The sequence below is a fragment of the Microcebus murinus genome, chromosome 6 (genome assembly GCF_040939455.1).
Source record: "Microcebus murinus isolate Inina chromosome 6, M.murinus_Inina_mat1.0, whole genome shotgun sequence".
Classification (NCBI taxonomy): Eukaryota; Metazoa; Chordata; class Mammalia; order Primates; family Cheirogaleidae; genus Microcebus; species Microcebus murinus.
This window is the reverse complement of record NC_134109.1, coordinates 27,766,014-27,782,718: the sequence shown is the minus strand read 5'-3', so window position 1 is coordinate 27,782,718 and position 16,705 is coordinate 27,766,014. Positions and strand designations below refer to the sequence as shown.

The following is a 16,705-nucleotide window of genomic DNA, read 5'->3' as shown; positions in this document are numbered from 1 at the left end:
GTGGGGTGCTGCGTTAAGACCACTCATTTTCTAATTCTACAAATATTTACTGATGCCTACTAAGTGCTAGGTGCCAGAGAAGTAAAAGTGAAGAAAACAGATCCTTTTTATTTAAGATGCCGAGTCTGGTAGAGGTGACAGACATACCTTTTAAAGTCAACCATAAGCATGCTAAAGGAACCCAAACACAGGACTAACTCCACCTAGACAATTTGGAAAGGCACCATGAAGTGACATTCGAAGATATCATGAAAAATGTATAGGACTACATAAAATAGAGACATGTGGATAAAGATAAGGGGTACTATAAAGGATGAAAGTAGATGATAGAAACATTGCTGATAGTTTGATTTCTTTTAAAAATTTCCTCTTCTTGGTTGGGTGCAGTGTCTCATGCCTGTAATCCTAGCACTCTGGGAGGCTGAGGCGGGAGGATCCATTGAGCTCAGGAGTTCCAGACCAGCCTGAGCAAGAGTGAGACCCCATCTCTACTAATAATAGAAAAATTAGCTGGGTGTTGTGGCACATGCCTGTAGTCCCACCTACTCAGGAGGCTGAGGTAGGAGGATTGCTTGAGCCCAGGAGTTCGAGGCTGCAGTGAGCTATTATCACACCACTGCACTCCAGCCTGGGCAACAGAGCAAGACCCTGTCTCTGGGGAAAAAAAAATTTTTTTTCTCAAGAGCCAGGTCCAGTGGTGTGTGCTTGTAGTCCCAGCTACTTGGAAGGCTGAGGCAGGAGGATCGCTTAAACCTAGGTGTTTGAGACCAACTTGGGCAACAGAGTGAGACCCTAACTCTAAAAAAATGTTTTAATTAAAAAAAATTCCCCGGCTGGGCGCAATGGCTCACGCCTTTAATCCTAGCACTCTAGGAGGCTGAGATGGGTGGACTGCTGAAGGTCAGGGGTTCAAAACCAGCCCGAGCAAGAGTGAGACCCCATCTCTACTAAAAATAGAAAGAAATTAATTGGCAAATTAAAAATACATAGAAGCCGGGCGTGGTGGCTCACACCTGTAATCCTAGCACTCTGGGAGGCCGAGGCGAGCGGATTGCTTGAGGTCAGGAGTTCGAAACCAGCCTGAGCAAGAGTGAGACCCCTGTCTCTAGTATAAATAGAAAGAAATTAATTGGCCAACTAATATATATAGAAAAAATTAGCCGGGCATGGTGGCACATGCCTGTAGTCCCAGCTACTCGGGAGGCTGAGGCAGCAGGATTGCTTGAGCCCAGGAGTTTGAGGTTGCTGTGAGCTAGGCTGACGCTACGGCACTCACTCTAGCCTAGGCAACAAAGCTAGACTGTCTCAAAAAAAAAAATAAATAAAATAAAAATAAATAAAAATAAAATAAAAATACATAGAAAAAATTAGCCAGGCATGGTGGCATATGCCTGTAGACCCAGCTACGTGGGAGGCTGAGGCAGTAGTATTGGTTTAGCCCAGGAATTTGAGGTTGCTGTGACCCAGGCTGATGCCATGGCACTCTAGCTGGGGCAACAGAGTGAGACTCTGCCACAAAAAAAAAAAAAAATTCCTCAAGAATTTTTGTCATATAGATTTGAGAAACAAAACATAAATACAAAGCAGAAGACTATAGTGAAGGAGGATGTCGAAGGAAAGGGCTACCATTTAATGTACAGGAAAGACTGTGGTCAAAGAAACATAATATGAAATAATAATTATAACCAGTATTTACTGAGAACTTAATACATGCCAAGCGCTATGTTAAGTACTTTACATGGATTATCTCATTTAAAGGCATAATGCCACTCTTAATTTGGTGCTATTAACATCCTCATTTTTTTTATTTTTTACAGGGAGAGGTAGAGGGGGCACAAAGGGTAACATTCCCATTCTATAAATGAGAAAACTGAGGCTTACAGAAACTAAGTAACTTAAGACTACACAGTAGTTAAGTGAAAAGAGCCAGAAATCAAATAAGGATGGTTTAATTCCAGAGCCACTATTTTAACCACTAGAGCCCCCAGGAAGGGTCATCCACTATGGCTCTAGGAAAAGATAAATACAGGTGTGAGGAAGAGAATGTAGAGCAGAGAATGGTCAGAGAAGAGGCTGGAAACGAGACTTTCATCAAGATGTGAAAGTCTTACAATAGTCTGATCTTCTTCCATCAGGAGCTTTTGGAGATCTGTTTCCCACTGATTGAAGACATTTCCCCTAAATCCAACCATTTCTATTAATAACTACTTCTACCATTATCACTTTGGCCCAAGTGATTTCTCTGGTGATTTACTAATATTGTCCTAATAGATCTCCCTTCATTTATCCTCACTCCGCTAGAGTCTATTTTTAATAAGGAACCAAAGTCATCCTTTGAAAATATAAGTTAGAGCATGTCTCCTTTCTGTGCAAAATTTAGCAATGGCTTTCCATTTCCCTCAGAGTAGCAAGGTCCTGACAACAGCCTTCATGGAGTCACCTGTTCTAGCTCCATCCGTTTTGTCTCTGACCTCATCTACTAATAGTTTTCACCTTACTCACTACCCCCACATTGACCTCTGTGCTTATGTCACACATGTTCTAGCTATCTTAGGGCCTTTGCTGTAGCAGTCCCTAGAACAATCTTTTCCTACATATTCAATTGATATATTCCTGCAACTCCTTCAGATCATTGTTCGCTGCCACTTTCTTATTGAAGCATACTTTTAATACTATTAGGTTATAAAGTATGAAATGCCTGATTTCCTTAAGTACTGACAGTTAATATCTGTGACATTTCACTTTGACACTGTTTTATTGAAAAGGTACATCCTCATTCTTTCAAATGCATGTTTTTGTTTTTTTTTGAGACAGAGTCTCGCTTGTTGCCCAGGCTAGAGTGAGTGCCGTGGCGTCAGCCTAGCTCACAGCAACCTCAAACTCCTGGGCTCAAGCAATCCTGCTGCCTCAGCCTCCCGAGTAGCTAGGACTACAGGCATGCGCCACCATGCACGGCTAATTTTATATATATATTAGTTGGCCAATTAATTTCTTTCTATTTATAGTAGAGACAGGGTCTCACTCTTGCTCAGGCTGGTTTCAAACTCCTGACCTCGAGCAATCCGCCCGCCTCAGCCTCCTAGAGTGCTAGGATTACAGGCGTGAGCCACCGCGCCCGGCTTAAATGCATGTTTTGACTTGTGATTATTTTTCAAAAATTTTTTAGAATAATTTTTGAACAACCATAGATGTGTCAAAAATTCATATTATTTTCAAATATGAGTTCCATTGTAAAACCAACACAACACAGATAGCTCAAAATATCAACAAAGTGTTTGGAAAGGAAATGGCTAATGAACACACAGTATATCGATGGTTTAAAAAGTTCTGTTCTAGGCCGGGCGCTGTGGCTCACGCCTGTAATCCTAGCTCTTGGGAGGCCGAGGCGGGCGGATTGCTCAAGGTCAGGAGTTCAAAACCAGCCTGAGTAAGAGCGAGACCCCGTCTCTACTATAAATAGAAAGAAATTAATTGGCCAACTGATATATATATAAAAAATTAGCTGGGCATGGTGGCGCATGCCTGTAGTCCCAGCTACTCGGGAGGGAGGCTGAGGCAGGAGGATCGCTTGAGCCCAGGAGTTGGAGGTTGCTGTGAGCTAGGCTGACGCCACGGCACTCACTCTAGTCTGGGCAACAAAGTGAGACTTTGTCTCAAAAAAAAAAAAAAAAAAAGTTCTGTTCTGGGCCGGATGCAGTGGCTCATGCCTGTAATCCTAGCACTCTGGGAGGCTGAGGCGGGCATATTGCTTGAGGTCAGGAGTTCGAAACCAGCCTGAGCAAGAGCAAGAGACCATCTCTAGTATAAATAGAAAGAAATTAATTGGCCAATTAATATATAGAGAAAAAATTAGCCGGGCATGGTGGCATGCCTGTAGTCCCAGCTACAGGGAGACTGAGGCAGCAAGATTGCTTGAGCCCAGGAGATTGAGGTTGCTGTGAGCTAGGCTGACGCCATGGCACTCACTCTAGCCTGGGCAACAAAGCGAGACTCTGTCTCAGGAAAAAAAAAAAGTTCTGTTCTGGTAATTTCAATTTTAAAAATGAGCCATGTGGACAACCTGAGGCCAAGGTAGATAATGATAAACTAAAAACTGTAGTGGAAGTGAATTCATCTCAACCTGTGCATAAATTAACAACAAGGTTTGAGGTTACTATTTCAACAATATTAGATCATTTAATACAAATTGACAGTCTACAGCCATACCACCCTGAATGCTCCCGATCTTGTTCCATCTCAGAAGCTAAGCAGAGTCTGGCCTGGTTAGTACTAGATGGGATTCCATCTGGGAATACTGGGGAGGGGGGAGCGTGGGCTTTGAAAAAAAAGAAAAGGAGAAATTAAAAAAAATAATAAAATAAATCGACAAGGTAAATAAGTTGGATAGATGGGTACTACATAGATTAAATGTCAAAAGAAAAATTGCCTCAAAGCTTGCATTTCTTTGCTGACACAACATAAAGGCGAATAATTTCTATACTGTATTGTTATGTACGATAAAAAATAGATTATTTTTTACAATCACAAGGGTTCAGCACAATGAGTGGATAAAGTGCTAAAACACAGTCTAAAACCAAATATTCATCCAAAAACGCTAATGATGTCTGGTAGTCAAGTAGTGGTATTACCCACAACTTTGTAAAACCTAGTCAGTAACAGCGGATGTCTACTACAACTAATTGGATGAAATAATCCAATTCGATTCACAACCGAGACTGGTGAAAGGAGTCAGGGCAATCCTCTTACAAGACAACCCTTGACCACATGTTGCACAAACAACGATGCTCAAACTACAGAGACTGGACTTAGAAACTCTTTGTCATTCCCCCCTTATTCACCAGACCTTACACCAACTGACTACCACTTTTTCCAGGCTTTGGACTACTTTTTACAAGAAAAAATACTCAATTTTCAACAAGCCGGGAAAAATGTCTTTCACGATTTCATTGCCACTCACTCTCCAGGCTTCTTTGCTGCTGGCATAAACAAACTACTGTTGGCCGGCCACTCTGGGAGGCCGAGGCAGGCAGATTGCTCAAGGTCAGGAGTTTGAAACCAGCCTCAGCAAGAGCGAGACCCCATCTCTACTATAAACAGAAAGAAATTAATTGGCCAACTAATATATATAGAAAAAATTAGCTGGGCATGGTGATACATGCCTGTAGTCCCAGCTACTCGGGAGGCTGAGGCAGGAGGATTGCTTGAGCCCAGGAGTTTTAGGTTGCTGTGAGCTAGGCTGACTCCACGCCATGCCACTCACTCTAGCCAGGGCAACAAAGCGAGATTCTGTCTCAAAAAAACAAAACAAAAACAAACACACAAACAAAAAACAAGCTACCGTTAAGGTGATAAAACTGTGTTGATAGTTTAGACACATACTTTGATTAATTGTATTTCTTTTTTGAGATGCAATAAACTAACCTTTTGATTCAAAATTGAACATTTTGTATTTAATGACCTCATATATCCTCCCTCCCTCACATGCCTCCACCTTTACCTGCTTTCTCAATCTCCCTTACTCTGACCCACTTTTTCTTTTTCTCCACCACTTAATACATTCTAAAATACTAGACAGCTTATTTATTGCCTGTGCTCCTCTGATAGAATATAAGCTTCTCGAGAGCAGGAATCTTTTTGTTTTCTGATGTAATCCAAGTACCAAGAAGAGTGCCTAAGGTGGTATCAATAGAAACGCACAACAGATATAAGATGCAAGTGACATAAAAAGGGAGAAATTACATTTTCATAAATAAACATTTTTATTTTTATTTTTTTGAGACAGAGTCTTGCTTTGTTGCCCAGGCTAGAGTGCCGTGGTGTCAGCCTAGCTCATAGCAATCTCAAACTCCTGGGCTAAAGCAATCCTCCTGCCTCAGCCTCCTGAGTAGCTGGGACTACAGGCATGTGCCACCATGCCTGGATAATTTTTTCTATATATATTAGTTGGCCAATTAATTTCTTCCTATTTATAGTAGAGGCAGGGTCTCACTCTTGCTCAGGCTGGTTTTGAACTCCTGACCTCGAGCAATCCGCCCACCTCGGCCTCCCAAAGTGCTAGGATTACAGGCGTGAGCCACCACGCCCAGCCAATAAACATATTTTTAAAAGAATGTAATTGATTAATAAGTACATAATCTAGTCATATTAATTTGTTAGGAGAAATTAATTTTATTTTCCTAAATCTATTGGTTCTATAGCTAAATTTAAATTTTAACCAAAATACTTTCAAACTGTCAAAATTATGATAAACTTCCCAAAAACACCCTAAAAGATATAAAATATTGTTTACATTGTACAAATTCTCTTCTAAAAATATTTTAGTATGCTGTATATTAGTTATCTATTGCTGCATAACAACCCCAAAACTTAGTAGCTTAAGACACTAAACACTGATTATCTCACCATTTCTGTGGTTCAGAAATTTGGGAATGCCTTAATTGGGTAGTCCTGGCTTAGGGCTCTCATGCTATTACAGTCAAGATGTAGGCTAGGCCGCGCGCGGTGGCTCACACCTGTAATCCTAGCACTCTGGGAGGCTGAGGCGGGCGGATTGCTTGAGATCAGGAGTTTGAAACCAGCCTGAGCAAGAGCAAGACCCCGTCTCTACTATAAATAGAAAGAAATTAATTGGCCAACTAACATATATAGAAAAAATTAGCCAGGCATAGTGGCACATGCCTGTAGTCCCAGCTACTCAGGAGGCTGAGGCAGCAGGATTGCTTGAGCTCAGGAGTTTGAGGTTGCTGTGAGCTAGGCTGACGCCACAGCACTCACTCTAGCCTGGGCAACAAAGCAAGACTCTGTCTCAAAAAAAAGAAAAAGAAAAAAAAAAAAAAAAAAAGGCCGGGCGCTGTGGCTCACGCCTGTAATCCTAGCTCTTGGGAGGCCGAGGCGGGCGGATTGCTCAAGGTCAGGAGTTCAAAACCAGCCTGAGCAAGAGCGAGACCCCGTCTCTACTATAAATAGAAAGAAATTAATTGGCCAACTGATATATATATAAAATATTAGCCGGGCATGGTGGCGCATGCCTGTAGTCCCAGCTACCCGGGAGGCTGAGACAGAAGGATCACTCGAGCCCAGGAGTTTGAGGTTGCTGTGAGCTAGGCTGACGCCACGGCACTCACTCTAGCCTGGGCAACAAAGCGAAACTCTGTCTCAAAAAAAAAAAAAAAAAAGATATAGGCTGGGTATTAACATATCTTTTAAATAAGGGGAAAAAAAGATGTAGGCTGGGCCTCTAGTCATCTGAAGGCTTGACTGGGGCTGAAGGCCCCCTCCAAGATGGCTCACTGAATGGTTAACAGGGGCCCTCAAACTTTTGAAACAGGGGGCCAGTTCACCGTCCCTCAGACCGTTGGAGGGCCAAACTATAGTTCAAAAAAAACTATGAACAAATTCCTATGCACAATGCACATATCTTATTTTGAAGTAAAGAAACAAACTGGCAAAAACACCCGCATTTGGCCCAAGGGCTGAAGTTTGAGGACGCCTGGGTTAGTAAGTTGATGCCAGGTGTTGGTAAGAAGCCTCTGTAGCTCTCCACATACATGCTCAGTAAAGCTGCTTGAATGCCCTTAATACCACCATGGCTGGCTTCTCCAGAGTATGCAATCCAAGAAGAGCAGGGCAGCAGCCACTATGTCCTGTATGACTTAGCCCTGGAAGTCATACACTATCAATTCCCTATATTCTAATGGTCATACAGAACAACCCTGATAAAATGTGTGAGGGGACTACACAAAGGCATGACTATTAGGAGGTGAGAATCATCAGAGGCCAGCCTGGAGGCTGGCTACTACAAGCTGGAACCAGTATTTCCAGACAATTTTGTGTTCAGTTTTTCCCCCATATACTGTATATATGTTTCTATTAACACTGCTTACATACATCTTGTTTTAGGAAATACATGTTATTTCAATGATATTAACTCTTAAAAATTAAAAACAGTATTGACTCTTAACTTCTCTGAAAATATGGTACCCCATCACCTGAAGCTTTCTATTTTCTGTTATAGTGCTAATATTTTACTTACGGGAAAGAATTAAAGTCAGAAAAACCACAACTCACACAACATCCTGCTTGTTTACAAGGGTAAAAACAGATTTAAATATTTCAAATAAAAGTCATATATATTTAGGTTGGGCACGGTGGCTCACGCCTGTAATCCTAGCACTCTGGGAGACTGAGGCCAGAGGATTGCTCAAGGTCAGGAGTTTCAGACCAGACTGAGCAAGAGTGAGACCCCGTCTCTCTAAAAATAGAAAGAAATTAATTGGCCTACTAAAAATATGTAGAAAAAATTAGCCGGACATGGTGGCTCATGCCTGTAGTCCCAGCTACTTGGGAAGCTGAGGCAGAAGGATTGCTTGAGCCCAGGAGTTTGAGGTTGCTGTGAGCTAGGCAGGCCATGGCACTCTAGCCTGGGCAACAGAGTGAGACTCTGTCTCAAAAAAAATAAAAGGCATATATATTTATAATAGGAAAGAGTAGAAAGAAAATCAGTCATATTTGTTTTGAAGATAGGTAAACATAATTGAATAATACTAACTGAAATTAAACACTAAGATAGATAGAGAGTGAAAATATTTATATTAACATAATCGGAACTTTATGTTGCACACAGAAAAAAAAATTTCTAATCATATAATGGTAGCATTAATGAGATACTAGCTTGGCATGGTTGCAAATGCCTATAGTCTCAGCTACTGGGGAGGCTGAGATAGGAGGATCATTTGAGCCCAGGAGTTAGAAGTTGCAGTGAGCTATGATCACACCACTGCATTCCAGCCTGGGTAACAGAGTGGGACCCTATCTCTAAAAAACAACAAAATTAGGTACTGAAGAGGTATCTGTCAGGAAGGGAAAAGACTGACAAGTGGCACAGATTTGAAAACCACAGAAAAACATAGTATTTTTCAAGTCAATAAAACAACTATAAAAGTTTATTTAAAAATCAACTTTTAGGCTGGGTGTGGTGGCTCTTGCCTGTAATCCTAGCACTCTGGGAAGCCAAGGCAGGCAGATTGCTCGAGGTCAGGAGTTCGAAACCAGCCTGAGCAAGAGCGAGACCCCATTTCTACTATAAATGGAAAGAAATTAATTGGCCAACTAATATATAGAGAAAAAATTAGCCGGGCATGGTGGCGCATGCCTGTAGTCCCAGCTACTCGGGAGGCTAAGGCAGCAGGATTGCTTGAGCCCAGGAGTTTGAGGTTGCTGTGAGCTAGGCTGACGCCACGGCACTCACTCTAGCCTGGGCAACAAAGCAAGACTCTGTCTCAAAAAAAAATAAAAAGTCAACTTTTATGATGTCATTGCCAAGGAGGTGTTATAATAAGACCTCTAAGCACAGAATCTACTGGAGGAGAGACTAAGCAAGAAGAATTTGGCCATGAGTTGTCTCACTCTGGTGGGGAGGGGAGAGTCTTTGCCCCAAGGGTTTGGCCCAAATCTGACCATGTTATCCTCCTGAGCTCAAGCAATCTTCCTGCCTTTGCCTTCCAAGTAGCTGAATTACAGATGCCAGCCACTAAACCCAGTTGGATATATCCTTTAAGGTCCCTCCAACCCTAAGATCAAATACTCTAACTCCCAACAAAGGAATTAGAATTGATGCACTGGCAGTTACCAATAAAATAAAATTCTTTCGTATAAACAAGTTGCCTCTTTTTTTTTTTTTTTTGAGACAAGAGTCTTACTCTGTTACCCAGGCTAGAGTGCCGTGGCATCAGCCTAGCTCACAGCAACCTCAAACTCCTGAGCTCAAGCAATCCTCCTGCCTCAGCCTCCTGAGTAGCTGGGACTACAGGCATGTGCCACCGTGCTTGGCTCATTTTTTCTATATATTTTTAGTCGTCCAGCTAATTTCTTTCTATTTTTATTTTTTACTATTATTACTTTTACATTCTATATTTTACTTACTTTTTTTTTCTTTTTTTTTGACTGAACAACCAGAAAGAAGATATCTTTCTATTTTTAGTAGAGACAGGGTCTCGCTCTTGCTCAGGCTGGTCTCAAACTCCTGAACTCAAACGATCCACCCGCCTTGGTCTCCCAGAGTACTAGGATTACAGGTGTGAGCCACCTCGCCCAGCCAACAGGTTGCTTCTTTATGTATTTTATTTCATTTTAATCAAAACATCATTAGAGAAGTGCTAAAATGGCTCATTCTATAAAATGAAGCCATTTGTGTATTGTACTGAAATGAGTCAGGCAGTGCATGACCTCATTCTTCATTGTTTCAGGCTTGACTTTGCTACAATAATCACTGAACGGGAGAAGCTGTTGCTACTGCTACCTCTCTTATTTCATAAATCACAAGTTCTTTTCTTACCTGTTCATTAAGAATCAAAGTCCTTTAGATAAGAAGATGCTATCAGTCAGGAAGGGGTTCATACTGCCCCAATGAATAAATACAATGAAAATCTGAAGTAATAAGCTATCTCTACGTCCAAACCCACATCCATTGTGGGAGGTGTTTATTTGCAGAGACCACTAGGTACTGTTTATACTGGAGTTTGACTATGGGAAGAAGAGTAAAAACATATTTTCCCGTTCTTGTTATCAACTGAAAAATAGCTACTGCTTGAAACGTGTTAAATCAAAATGAAAAACATGAGAAAGATTGAAATATTACAATAATGCCTCATGTGTAAAGCAAGGAATAGAGCATTTTCCCAAATATGTCTTTTTCCCCCCAAATATATTTTTAAGATGCTTTCCCTCTAAATACCATAACATTTTAACAGCATTTGGTAAAAATGTTTCTAAAGTGAATTACATAATTTTCTACAACAAATATCACCCTTTACTCATGGCTCATGGTCATGATTATGATCATCAGCTATATTTTCCTGTGAACTTGGGATGCCTCTAGGGGCTACAGGTCTATAGGACTGTTTGCCCTTCTACCACCAAATGCTCCCAGATGGGTATGCTTTTGAGCTAATTTACCTTGACATCATGCTATTTATATCATCACTGCTCAGTGTTGTCAAGCACCCAACTTCTTCAATAAACCATCATTACCTATTTTCCTTTTAAATAAATTTTTTTTTTTAGAGACAGGGTTTCACTCTGTTGCCCAGGCTGGAGTGTAGTGGCATGATCACAGGTAACTGCAGCCTCAAACTCCTGGGCTCAAGCAACCCTTTGGTCTCAGCCTCTGAGTAACTGAGCCTACAGGCACATGCCACCACGCTCAGCTAATCTTCCTTATTTTTCATACAGATGAAGTCTTGCTTTTTTGCCCAGCAGGTCTCAAATTCCTGGTCTCAAGCCATACTCCTGCTTTGGCCTCCCAAAGTGCTTGGATTACAGGTATGAGGCACCATGCCCAGCCTCCTAATTTTCTGTTTTTTGTTTGTTTTTCTTTGTTTTTCTTTTTTTTTTTTTTGAGACAGAGTTTCACTTTGTCACCCAGGCTAAAGTGAGTGCCGTGGCATCAGCCTAGCTCACAGCAACCTCAAACTCCTGGGCTCAAGCAATCCTTCTGCCTCAGCCTCCCCAGTAGCTGGGACTACAGGCATGCGCCACCATGCCCAGCTAATTTTTTCTATATAATTAGTTGGCCAATTAATTTCTTTCTATTTATAGTAGAGACAGGGTCTCGCTCTTGCTCAGGCTGGTTTCGAACTCCTTACCTCGAGCAATCTGCCCACCTCGACCTCCCAGAGTGCTAGGATTACAGGTGTGAGCCACCATGCCTGGCCCTAATTTTCTTTTTAAATCTGTTGTGGGATATGCATCAGGGAGCCATAATTATTAGAATTTTATGTCATCATACGTAAATGAGGGCCTCTCCAAAAACATAAGGGTCCTGGACTTCGTGACAGCAATTTTAGTGGTTTATAAACCCTTTTCCATTTGCTGTGAGCTCACAGCTAGGAATAAGAAAGCAGAATTTGCAGAAATCTGACCTAGTAACACATTCATTGCCACACTAGAAAAAATTTTTTTTCCTTAGGATCACGATATTTTATTAAAACAAAAAGATAATTTCTAATTTGTTATTTTTTATTGTTTCCTGTGTGTGAGTTATACACAATGCCATCCATGTTTTTAGAATTAAATTGTCAGTATTAATTGTAACAATAAGCACATCAACAGGTTAGATTTTCATGAACCAACTGCAGGGTTTTGCTTCAGGAGGCCCCCAGGGTCAAAAGTAGCCCGAGTTAAATATAATTCACGTGGCAGTCAATTTGTTAAAAAGTGTAGTATTTCTTTACATAGATTACTTACCAATTTTTTCTTTTGCTTCTGGGTTTTCTCCCTTGTTTCCTCACTACCATGTTACTTTTTCAACCTGTAGAAGATGGGCATGGATGATCATAAAAGCAAAGTTCTCTATTTTTTCCATTGTCTATTTTTGATTCAGTTATCTCCTTCTACATTTCTGTTTCTAATTTGTTTAGACTTTGGAAGCCAGATCACCAAGCTCATCTCCTGACTTGCAGTTTAAAGCTCTTTGGCTCTTTCTTGTCGTCCACGTTTTCTTCTCAAACTACAACCCATAACCTCAGCCACTCTTAACACCCAGTCAATTCATTTATAAAGTCAGCAACTTGCCTAGGTAGAATTTGGAGAAAGAAAAAAAAATAAATCAGTAACAACAACAGAGGCAAGTCATACACCCTCTAGAAGTTCGTGTATATGTATGTGTAAATGCCTGTGGGTAAATGTGGGGAGAGCAGTGACTAAGGAGCTAATTTATAAGTGCATAAAATCTACTTCATGCATTTGTGAAGTCTTTCTTCACTGTTAAAATATCAGCTATATGTTCCACAATATGATCAATGAGTGGCCACTCACTATCAGACGTATGAATAAATGGTTAAAAGGGACCAAGCCAATCCCAGTCCTAGGTTCTTACAAGAATTGAAAATAGGGCCCAGGCATAGTAGCTCACGCCTTTGTCAATGAAAAAAGCCAAACTCTGTAAAATGATTTTATTTTATTTTAATTAATTAATTTATTTTTTGAGACAGAGTCTCACTTTGTTGCCCAGGCTAGAGTTAGTGCCGTGGCATCAGCCTAACTCACAGCAACCTCAATCTCCTGGGCTCAAGCGATCCTCCTGCCTTAGCCTCCCAAGTAGCTGGGACTACAGGCATGTACCACAGTGCCCAGCTAATTTTTTGTATACATATGTTTAGTTGGTCAGTTAATTTCTTTCTATTTTTAGAAGAGATGGGGTCTTGCTCTTGCTCAGACTGGTTTTGAACTCCTGACCTCGAGCAATCCATCTGACCGCCTCAGCCTCCCAGAGTGCTAGGATTACAGGCGTGAGCCACCATGCCCGGCTTATAAAATAATTTTAAAGAGATTTATTCTGAGCCAAATTTGAGGACCATGACCCTGCCAAGAGGCCTTGAGCTAGTGGACTCAATGTGGCTAGGTTACAGTTTGGTTTAATACATTTCAGGGAGACAGGGGTTACAGGTAAAGTCATAAATCAATACATGGGAGGTATACATTGGTTTGGCCCCAAAAGGTGGGACATCTCGAAGGGGGGGAGGCTTACAGGTTATTGGTGGGTTTAAAGATTCTTTGGCTTGTAATTGGTTAAAGACAGGAAGCTTTGTCTAAAGGCTTGGAATGTTTTAACAGAAAGAGTGTTATCAGAGATAAGCCACTAGACATAGATTTATTGTGTAAATTGAGGACCTGTAGGTTTGTCTAGCATACCCTTAGGCCTGTTAATGGGTTACAAAGGATGTCTCCAAGAAGGGATGGGGGCATAAGGCATGTCTGACCTCCCTCCTCTTGGCAGATAATTTAATTTTAGGACATTTCTTCGGCCACAAGGGTGTCCATTCAGTCAGCGGATGGGGGGTGAGCCTTAAAATTTTATTTTAGGGCTTTTAAAATTTTATTACAGGTTTACACCTGTAATCCTAGCATTCTGGGAGACCGATGCAGGAGGATCGCTTGAGGTCAGGAGTTCAAGACCAGCCTCAGCAAGAGATCCTGTCTCTACTAAAAAATAGAAAGAAATTAGCTAGGAAACTGGAAAAAAAAAAAAAAAAAAAAAAAACCAGAAAACATTAGCCGGGAGTGGTAGTACATGCCTGTAGCCCCAGCTACTTGGGAGGCTAAAAGAGGAGGATCGCTTGAACCCAGGAGTTTGATGTCGCTGTGGACTAGGCTGCTGCCACAGCACTCTAGCCTGGGCAACAGTAAGACTCTGGCTCAAAAAAAAAAAAAGAATTGAAAATACAGACTCAAACAGACAGTTGTATGCCAATGTTCTGAAGCAACACTATTCACAACAACCAGAGCTGGAAACAACCCAAGTGTCTATCAACAGATGAATGAATTGTAAACTAAAATAAAATTTTAAGGCTCACCCCCCCACCGGCTTACTAAATGGACCCACTAGTGGCCAAAGGAATATCCTAAAATTAAATTATCTGCCAAGAGGAGGGAGGTCAGACAAGCCTTAAGTCCCCCTCCCTTCTTAGAGGCATCCTTTGTAAGCCATTAACAGGCCTAAGGGTATGCAAGACAAACCTACCGGTCCTCAATTTACACAACAAATCTATGTCCAGTGGCTTATCTCTGATAACACTCCTTCTGTTAAAACATTCCAAGTCTTTAGACAAAGCTTCAAGTCTTTAACCAATTACAAGTCAAAGAATGTTTTTGTTTTTTGTCTTTGAGACAGAGTCTCACTTTGTTGCCCAGGCTAGAGTGAGTGCCATGGCATCAGCCTAGCTCACAGCAATCTCAAACTCTTGGGCTCAAGCAATCCTCCTGCCTCAGCCTCCCGAGTAGCTGGGACTACAGGCATGCGCCACCATGCCTGGCTAATTTTTTCTATATATATTAGTTGGCCAATTAATTTCTTTCTATTTATAGTAGAGACGGAGTCTCGCTCTTGCTCAGGCTGGTTTCGAACTCCTGACCTCGAGCAATCTGCCCGCCTCGGCCTCCCAGAGTGCTAGGATTACAGGTGTGAGCCACCACACCCAGCCTTTTTTTTTTTTTTAAAGACAGAGTCTCACTTTGTTGTCCAGGCTATAGCGAGTGCCATGGCATCAACCTTAAACAGCAACCTTAAACTCCTGGGCTCAAGCGATCCTACTGTCTCAGCCTCCGGAGTAGCTGGGACTACAGGCATGTGCCACCATGCCCGGCCAATTTTTTCTATATATATTTTTAGTTGGTCAATTAATTTCTTTCTATTTTTAGTAGAGACCGGGTCTCGCTCAGACTGGTTTAGAACTCCTGACCTTGAGCAATCCGCCCACCTCAGCCTCCCAGAGTGCTGGGATTACAGGCGTGATCTACCAGGACGCCTGGCCACAAGCCAAAGAATCTTTAAACCCACCTATAACCTGTAAGCCTCCCCCGCTTGGAGATGCCCCACCTTTTTGGGCCAAACCAATGTATACCTCCCATGTATTGATTTATTTACCTATAATAACCCCGGTCTCCCTGAAATGTATAAAACCAAACTGTAACCTAGCCACATCGGGTCCACTAGCTCAAGGCCTCTTGGCAGTGACTCCTAGTCATGGTCCTCAAATTTAGCTCAGAATAAATTTCTTTAAGATTATTTTACAGAGTTTGGCTTTTTTTCTATTGACAGGATTAAAAAAACATGGCATATCCATACAATGGAATATTATTTAGACATAAAAAGGGAAGAAATTATGATATATGTTATAACATGGACCAAACTTAAAAACACTATGCTAATGCTAAGGGAAAGCCAAACACAAAAGGGAACATATTATATAATTCCATTTATATGAAATATCTAGGATAGGCAAGTTCATAGAGACAGAAGCAAAATGGAAGTTATCAAGGGTTAGGGGGAGGAAAGAATGGGGAGTTACTGCTTAACAGGTACAGAGTTTCTATTCTGGGTGATGAAAAAGTTTTGAAAATAGATAATGATGATTGTAAACACTGTGAATATAATTAATGCTACTGAATTGTATACTTAAAAATATTTAGGCCAGGTGCGGAGGCTCACGCCTGTAATCCTAGCACTCTGGGAGGCCGAGGTGGGCGGATTGCTCAAGGTCAGGAGTTCAAAACCAGCCTGAGCAAGAGCGAGACCCCATCTCTACTATAAATAGAAAGAAATTAATTGGCCAACTAAAAATATATAGAAAAAATTAGCCAGGCATGGTGGCGCATGTCTGTAGTCCCAGCTACTCGGGAGACTGAGGCAGAAGGATTGCTTGAGCCCAGGAGTTTGAGGTTGCTGTGAGCTAGGCTGACGCCACGGCACTCACTCTAGCCTGAACAACAAAGCGAGACTCTGTCTCAAAAAACAGAAAAAAAAAATTTTAAATGGCAATTTTTATCTTATACAAATTTTACCACAGTAAAAAATTTTTCCTAAGAAAGGAGGAGACTGTCTTCAAACATAAGATCTTAAGAGGAGAAACTGTGACTACTATTTCAAACGAGCAACAGTTCTGACAACAATTCATCGTTAAGTTACCTCAGGAGCACACAGCCAATTTTCATTGAAATTCTGAAGGGTGGTACTGAGAAAATGTCTTTAAGTATTTGAGTTGATATAGTATTTTCCATTCTCTCTCTCTCAAAAAAGTTTAACTTACCTATGCAGCATAAATCTGAAGATTATACATTCAAGAGAAGATTTGAATTGCTCACGCAACCAATGTTATCAATTCTAACTTATAGGGCCTCTAAGCAAACATTTTCAGGAAAGGTCTTCTTA

General features: G+C 41.3%; 1 protein-coding gene across 1 annotated transcript in view; it reads right to left on the bottom strand.

The window, feature by feature from the left end:
* The window catches only part of ENTPD5 (ectonucleoside triphosphate diphosphohydrolase 5 (inactive)), a 58,708-nt gene that overhangs the window by 35,439 nt on the left and 6,564 nt on the right, over positions 1–16,705 (bottom strand). Inside the window, exon 3 of the mRNA XM_076003873.1 lies at positions 12,244–12,307. The gene's annotated coding sequence lies outside the window, so the exon portion shown is untranslated. The remainder of the gene's footprint in view (positions 1–12,243; positions 12,308–16,705) is intronic.